Source organism: Suncus etruscus, chromosome 15 (assembly GCF_024139225.1).
Source record: "Suncus etruscus isolate mSunEtr1 chromosome 15, mSunEtr1.pri.cur, whole genome shotgun sequence".
NCBI lineage: Eukaryota > Metazoa > Chordata > Mammalia > Eulipotyphla > Soricidae > Suncus > Suncus etruscus.
This window is the reverse complement of record NC_064862.1, coordinates 43,617,518-43,626,099: the sequence shown is the minus strand read 5'-3', so window position 1 is coordinate 43,626,099 and position 8,582 is coordinate 43,617,518. Positions and strand designations below refer to the sequence as shown.

At 39.1% G+C, this 8,582-nt stretch overlaps 1 non-coding gene across 1 annotated transcript; it reads left to right on the top strand.

Moving 5' to 3' along the window:
- The first annotated feature begins 1,214 nt into the window (after positions 1-1,214).
- On the top strand, positions 1,215-1,347 carry LOC126031966 (small nucleolar RNA SNORA51). Its single transcript, XR_007503770.1, has one exon. It is a non-coding gene; the product is annotated as a small nucleolar RNA SNORA51 (small nucleolar RNA).
- The last annotated feature ends 7,235 nt before the right edge of the window (positions 1,348-8,582 follow it).

Sequence of the window (8,582 nt, the reverse complement as noted above, 5' to 3'; positions counted from 1 at the left end):
TTTGTCTATAACATCACCTGGAAGCAATCCTCTACCACGGAAGACCCTACCACTGCTCAGACATCGTCCTGCTCAAAAGAGACTTCCCTTAACACTGAGAAGACTTAACAACAACAACCTGCTTACAGGACAGGGCTTCCTGCATTCCCCTTTCATGGTGAGGTGAAATGAGAAGGCACTCCACATCATGACTTCAATGTAGGACATGCAGATTCCAGAATCTTTAATACAGAAACATGAGACCAACAACAGAGACTGTGTGATAAGTGTGTTGGCGCTACGGACAATGTCTTGGAGTGAACGATAACTTTCCTGAGGCCTAGAGCTGGTCTTATGCCAGGAAACTTCAGGGGTAGGATCTCTTTGTATTTAGGCCAAGGCTATTCCTTTCCATGCCTCTCATATTTTGGTGGGCCTATGCAAACAACAATTGCCACTCTAACACCGTTTTTACTGTGCTCCTTTGACTCTAATCCTTAAAACACACCCACTTAAAATTTGAGGTTAACTTAAGCTAATATGCATGTACATGGAAATGTAAAAAAATACTATGCCTCTAATGTTTAAGGAGTTACGTAAGTTTGATGGCTTTAGATTGCCTTGTGTGCTGTTAAGAAATATTATAATGTGCTACAATCTGGGGACTTGAGGGAAAAAGTAATTGCACATGGATTCTGTTTTATTTATCTTAACTTTCTTTGGTGAAAGTTCAAAGTTAAGATATCAGCAAGGGGACTTCTTCAGATAATTATGTTATGGGTGATTGTCCTTCCACTGTAACTTTACCTTATCCTCTTTCTTTGCATCTTTTGTTCTCATAATTCATAATAAAAAGAAGTGAACAAAAAAAAAAGAAATAAGTCAGAGGGAGAGAGATAAACACAGAATGGTCTCCCTCATCTATGGGTTTTGAGAAAAATGAAAAACATTTGTGTAATGATTCTCAGAGACAAAATAGAGGAGGACTGGAGGGTCCAGCTCCTGACATGAAGCTCACCATAGGGATCGTTTAGTGCAGTCACAGTAATAATTACACTGAAAACTAGCATAACAAAATGTGACTAAAATAAAAAGTAGAAAGCCTGTCTAGAGTACAGGCCGGTGTGGGGTGGGGAGGAAGGACACTTGGGATATTGGTCATAGGAATGTTGCACTGGTGAAGGATTATATATATATATATATATATTAAAAATAAAAAAGAAAAGAAAAGATAAGGCCTCTCAATTCTTACCACAGGGTGTGTTCTTTACACTGATTGTATAGAAAGAGGAGGTACAGTAAATGCACCCCATATACACCTCAACACAGACCCTTTGCCTGTTCTGTATTGTGAATTGGGGGACAAAAAAAAACATTAAAAATTTTAAACTACTATTGTATATCAGTTAAGCAGACAGGTAGGGAAGGAAGGTCTTCCCTGCAAGGCAATGAATTCTTGAGAAGTAATAAAAATTAAAAAATTCTTGGGATGCAATAGAATTGAGACAGGATTTGGAGAAGTTACTTTGTCATTAATAAAAGTCTCACTTGACTCTGCAGTGGGAGGCCCAGAAAGCGCTGGACCCCCTACCAAGGGAAGTCTAGTAAGAATAAAGGTCAGAAAAGGAATATCAAAGAAAACATCTACTATTCCCAACCCTTCCACTGGCACCTATGCAAACAACAGAATTCTTATCTAGGTATAAAACCCCACATGAGGAAAATTTGGTAAACCCTATAAAAGTCAATTAGGAAAAAAGGAAATGCACATGTGTGTTGCTGACCACATGGTTCCTAGAACATGTTGCCTGCATCTCCCCATTTGAGATGTACATTTTCATGCTGGCATGTTTGCTGCAGATCTCTCTGCCATGACATTGGGAAAGTCTGTGTACATAAGCTTCCTATGCCCATGAATATATTACCTGCATGCACAAGTCACCTGTATCTCCCTGATGCCAATTGAGGTCCTGAGGTAACTTTTTGTGAAGTGGGGAGGAGAGAGGAAGCAGCCTGAGGATAGAATCTACTGCTTTCCCTCTTTTTCCACATATGCCACCTGGGAATGACTGGGATCTAGGACTACTAGCCCCACTAGGTGACCATCAAGCCTTACCTAATGTTCATTTGGTCTGCCTGGGATGCAAGTTGATTGGTCTCTGCCACCCAATTTTTCAGGAAACCATTTCTGGAGTGAGGAATTACTCTTTGCAGAGAGTCAGTCCTAGATATTACTCAGGCATTTCAAGTCTTCCCTTTCTCATAAAAAGTAATTTCAGAAGTAGAAGAGCAGTGAAGAAAAACAGGCTTTATTCAAAGACACTAAGGAAGGGGAAGCAGGAAGAAAGTACAGCTTTCAACATAGAACATAGACTTCCTTTTCCCAAAGGTATAGAAAGAGAGACCTGGTGTCTTTCCGGGCTGAAGTGGTGGTTAAGACAGATTCTGCTGGGCCCCTTAAGCTCCGCAGACATTTTGGGACTTCCTCCAGCTTGGTTCAACCTAGGAACTTTGATCTTCTCTGGCATTCATCCCCTGACGGCTTGCCTCCGCTGAGGTGAGTCTTTCCAGGCTGGAGTTGCAGATAAAGCTGACTCTGCTGGCCCCCTTAAGCCCACCTATATGGGGTCAAAGCAGAGGAGCGCCACTTCGCTTTGCGGCCGCACACTCCACCTAGCCAATGAATACCACCACAACATGTAGAAAAACCCACAGCATAAGTGTGACTCTGATGACCCAACAATGGCCAACCACCTAAGCAGTCTTTCAGAAATGGAGTTTAGAGAAGAAATATGGAGAATGCTCACAGAACTCAAAGAAAGTATAGATCAGAACACTAATAAATATTAAGAGAATATGAAGATAGAAATCAGAAAACTCCAAACTGAAATATCAGGTCAAATAACAGGTCTGAAAAACCCAGTAGATGAATTGAAGAACATAATGGATGAGCTTTCCAACAGGTTAAAAGCAGCTGAGGATACAATTAGTGCACTGGAAGATGCAATGCATAACAACTTTACACAGCAGAAGAGATTGGAAAAAAGCCTTAAATTAAATGATCAAACAATAAAAAAATTACTCAAAGAATATGAGCAGATGAAAATAGAAGTCTTTGATAAGCTCAACAGAAACAACTTTAGAATCATTGGAGTCCCAGAGACCCAAGAAGAAAATCTCCAGGAAGAATCAACAGTCAAGAACATCATCACAGAGAAACTACTAGAGCTAAAGAAAACATGTGACCAAATCCTGCATGCCCGAAGAGTACCAGCTAAAAAAGACCCCAGGAGAAACACCCCAAGATACATCCTAGTCACAATGATGAATCCCACAGATAGAGATAGAGTACTGAAAGCAGCAATATCAAAAAGGGAAATTACATTCCAGGGAACATCCTTGAAATTTACAGCAGACCTGTCACCAGAAACACTCAAGGCCAGAAGGCAATGGTGGGATATAGTGACAAAATTCAATGAAATAAATGCTTCGCCAAGAATACTGCACCCAGCAAAACTCACTTTCAGGTGTTTTTTGTTGTTGTTGTTGTTGTTTTTGGGCCACACCCATTTGACACTCAGGGGTTACTCCTGGCTATCCGCTCAGAAATTGCCCCTGGCTTGGGGGGACCATATGGGACGCCGGGGGATTGAACCGCGGTTTGTCCTATGCTAGTGCTTGCAAGGAAGACACCTTACCTCTAGTGCCACCTTCCCAGCCCCTCACTTTCAGGTTTGAAGGAAGTATACATGGCTTCACAGATAAACAACAGCTCAAAAACTTTACAGACTCAAAACCAGCCTTAAAAAAAAAAAACTGACAGATATATTCTAAAGACAAGACAGAACAAAAATACACCAAACTTCTACACAAAGATGGCAATAAATCCCATGACAATTATTTCTCTCAATGTCAATGGACTAAATGCAGCCGTTAAGAGGCACAGAGTGGCGAAATAGATCAAAAAACTGAAGCCAACCTTCTGCTGCCTACAAGAAACACACCTGAATAGTCAGAATAAACATAGACTCAAAATCAAAGGCTGGAGGAAAATCATTCAAGCAAACAACACCCTTAAAAAAGCGGGGGTGGTCATACTAATATCAGATGACACAAACTTTATACTCAGAAAAGTTGTAAGGGACAAAGATGAATATTATGTACTAATCAAGGTACATGTACAGCAGGAAGAAATCACTCTCCTAAACATATATGCACCCAATGAGGGACCAGCAAAGTATTTAATACAATTGTTGACAAATCTGAAAAAGGATATCAATAATAACACAATAATTGTGGGAGACCTCAACACAGGCTTGTCAACACTTGATAGGTCAACCAAAGTGAAACCCAACAAAAATATACTAGACCTGAGGAGAGAAATGGAAGAAAGAGGCCTAGTAGATATATATAGGACACTCCATCCTCAGAAACCTGGATACACATTCTTTTCCAAAGTACACGGGTCATTCTCCAGGATAGACCACATGCTGGCACATAAAACATACCTCCATAAAATCAAGAAGATAGAAATTTTGCAGGCTACCTTTACTGACCACAAGGCTCTGAAGTTAGATGTGAACTACAAAGGGACTCGGAAGAAAAAAATTAACACCTGAAAATTAAACAGTCTACTACTGAACAACCAGTGGGTCCAAGATGAAATCAAAGAAGAAATCAAAAATTTTCTGGAAACAAATGACAATGAAAACACAAACTATCAGAACCCATGGGATACAGCAAAAGTGGTACTAAGAGGAAAATTTATAGCTTTGCAAGCACACATCAGGAAGAAGGAGCATACATGAATAGCTTAATGACACAGCTTATAGAATTAGAAAATGATCAACAAAAGAAACTAAAAATAGGGAGACTGAAGGAAATAACAAAGCTGAGAGCAGAAATCAACGAAGTGGAAACCCAAAAAACAATCCAAAAGATCAACGAAAGCAGAAGTTGGTTCTTCGAAAAAATAAACAAGATTGAGAGACCATTGGCAAAACTCACAAAGCAAATGAGAGAGAGAAACTTGATAATGCATATTAGAAATGAAAAGGGAGAGATCACTCCAGATACTGCAGAGATTCAAAGGGTATTCAGAGAATACTTTGAGAAACTCTATGCCCCTAAATATGAGAACCTGGACGAAATGGATAAATTTCTGAACTCATATAACCTTCTATAAAGAAGATGTAGCATATCTAAACACTCCCATCACCATTGAGGAAATTAAAACCGTAATAAAAAATTTGCCCAAAAAACTAAAGCCCAGACCCTGATGGATTCACAAATGAATTCTTTCAAACCTTTCAAGAGGAACTACTACCAATCCTGGCCAGGCTCTTTTATGAAATAGAAAAAACAGGAACACTTCCAAATAGCTTTTATGAAGCCAACATCACCTTAATACCAAAACCAGACAGAGATGCTGCCAAAAAAGAAAATTACAGACCAATATCCCTGATGAACACAGATGCAAAGATCCTCAACAAAATCATGGCGAACAGGATCCAGTGCCTCATCAAGAAGATCATTCACTTTGATCAAGTAGGTTTCATCCCAGGAATGCAAGGATGATTTAACATCCATAAATCTATCAACATAATACACAACATAAACAAAAAGAAAAATAAAACTCACATGGTCATATCAATAGATGCAGAAAAAGCATTTGATAAGGTTCAACACCCATTCGTGATGAAAACTCTCAGCAAGACAGGAATAAAAGGAACCTTTCTCAATATAGTTAAGGCCATCTACCACAAGCCAGTGGCAAATATTATCCTCAATGGAGAAAAACTAATAGCCTTCCCTCTAAATTCTGGTACAAGACAAGGTTGTTCTCTCTCACCACTTCTATTCAACATAGTACTGGAAGTACTTGCTATAGCGATTAGGCAAGAAAAAGATATCAAGGGAATCCAGATAGAAAAGGAAGAAGTCAAGCTCTCACTGTTTGCAGATGACATGATACTCTACTTAGAAAACCCTAAAGACTTTACCAAAAAGCTTTTAGAAATAATAGATTCATATAGCAAAGTGGCAGGCTACAAAAATAATACACAAAAATCAATGGCCTTTTTATACACCAATAATGAAAGGGAAGAAATGGACACTAAGAGAACAATCCCATTCACATTAGTGCCACACAAACTCAAATATCTTGTAGTCTACCTGACTAAAGATGTGAAGTATCTATACAAAGAAAACTATAAAACACTGCTCCAAGAAATAAGAGAGGACACGCGGAAATGGAAACACATACCCTGCTCATGGATTGGCAGGATCAACATCATTAAAATGGCAATACTTCCAAAAGCATTGTACAGATTTAACGTGATTCCTCTAAAGATACCATGACATTCTTCAAAGAAGTGGATCAAACACTTCTGCAATTCATTTGGAACAATAAACAACCTCAAATAGCTAAAGCTCTCATTGGGAAAAGGAATATGGAAGGCATTACGTTCCCCAATTTTAAGCTGCATTACAAAGCAATAGTTATAAAAACAGCATGGTATGGGAATAAAGACAGACCCTCAGATCAGTGGAATAGGCTTGAGTACTAAAAGAATGTTCCTCAGACATATAACCACTTAGTTTTTGATAAAGGAGCAAGAAATTCTAAATGGAGCAAGGAAAGCCTATTTAACAAGTGGTGTTGGCACAACTGGTTAGTCACTTGCAAAATAGCGAACTCAGACCCCCAGCTAACACCATGTACGAAGGTAAAATCCAAATGGATTAAAGACCTTGATATCAGATCTGAAACTATAAGGTATATAGAACAACATGTAGGTGAAACACTCCAGGACATTGAGACTAAAGGCATCTTTAAGGAGGGGACAACACTCTCTAAACAAGTGGAAGCAGAGATAAACAGATGGGACTATATTAAGCTGAGAAGCTTCTGCATCTCAAAGGAGATAGTGCCCAGAATACAAAGGCCACCCACTGAGTGGGAGAAATTATTCACCCAATACTCATCAGATAAAGGACTAATATCCAAATTTTACAAGGAATTGACAGAACTATACAAGAAAAAAACAACTAACCCCATCAAAAAATGGGGCAAAGAAATGAACAGACACTTTGAAAAAGAAGAAAGGCAAATGGCCAAAAGGCACATGAAAAGATGCTCAACATCACTAACAGTCAGGGAGATGCAAATCAAAACTACTATGAGGTACCACCTCAAGCCACTGAGATTGGCACACATCACAAAAAAGGAAAACAAGCAGTGCTGGTGGGGATGTGGAGAGAAAGGAACTCTTTTTCACTGCTGGTGGGATTGCCTTCTAGTACAACCTTTATGGAAAGCGATATGGAGATTCCTTCACAAACTGGAAATTGAGCTTCCATATGATCCAGCTATACCACTCCTAGGAATATATCCGAGGAACACAAAAATACAATACAAAAATCCTTTCCTGGGCCCGGAGAGATAGCACAGCGGCGTTTGCCTTGCAAGCAGCTGATACAGGACCAAAGGTGGTTGGTTTGAATCCCGGTGTCCCATATGGTCCCCATGTGCCTGCCAGGAGCTATTTCTGAGCAGACAGCCAGGAGTAACCCCTGAGCAATGCCGGGTGTGGCCCAAAAACCAAAAAAAAAAAAAAAATCCTTTCCTTACATCTATATTCATTGCAGTTCTATTTACAATACCAAACTCTGGAAACAACCAAGATGCCCTTCAACAGATGTGTGGCTAAAGAAACTGTGGTACATATACACAATGGAATACTATGCAGCCATCAGGAGATATGAAGTCATGAAATTTTCCTATACATGAATGTACATGGAATCTATTATGCTGAGTGAAGTAAGTCAGAGGGAGAGAGAAAGATGCAGAATGGTTTCACTCATCTATGGATTTTAAGAAAAATGAAAGATATTTTTAACAGTATGTCAGAGACAAGAGAGATGAGGGCTGGTATGTGCAGCTCATGACATGAAGCTCATCACATAGAGTGATGAGTGCAGTTGGAGAGATGACTACACTGAAAACAATCATAACAATGTGAATGAATGAGGGAAGTAGAAAACCTGTCTCGAGTATAGGTGGAGGGGTTGGGGAGGAGGGAGATCTGGGAAATTGGTGGTGGGAATGATGCACTAGTGAAGGGGGTGTTCTTTACATGACTGTAATCATACAACTATAATCATATTTGTAATCACAGTGTTTAAAGATAATAATAAAAATGTGATTGAGATAAATTTAAGGAAGATAGAAAAGAGAAGCCTTTTTTGAGAGGCTAATTCATAAATAGAATAGCAAATCCATTTATTCCTCTTGCACTTTAAATATCAGATGAAATAAATGTGAGTTTTTCCTTTTGACAAGTAAAAAAATTAAATAAATTAAAAAAAGAGACCTAGTTCACAACGCAGCATGAAAGTAGAAAAGATACATCTCAAGAGGAAGGTGTTGGTAACATATGCATATGGGCACCATGTTCATGGATCCAAGGAGTACATATGTGATCTTTTTGTTCCAAGTTGGTTTATATAAGTTTATCCCAAACTCCCTCATGTTTACTCTCTGTGAAATAAGAATCCTATTATGTTTGGGAGTGATGGGATGGTTGATCTTCTTTGACCTT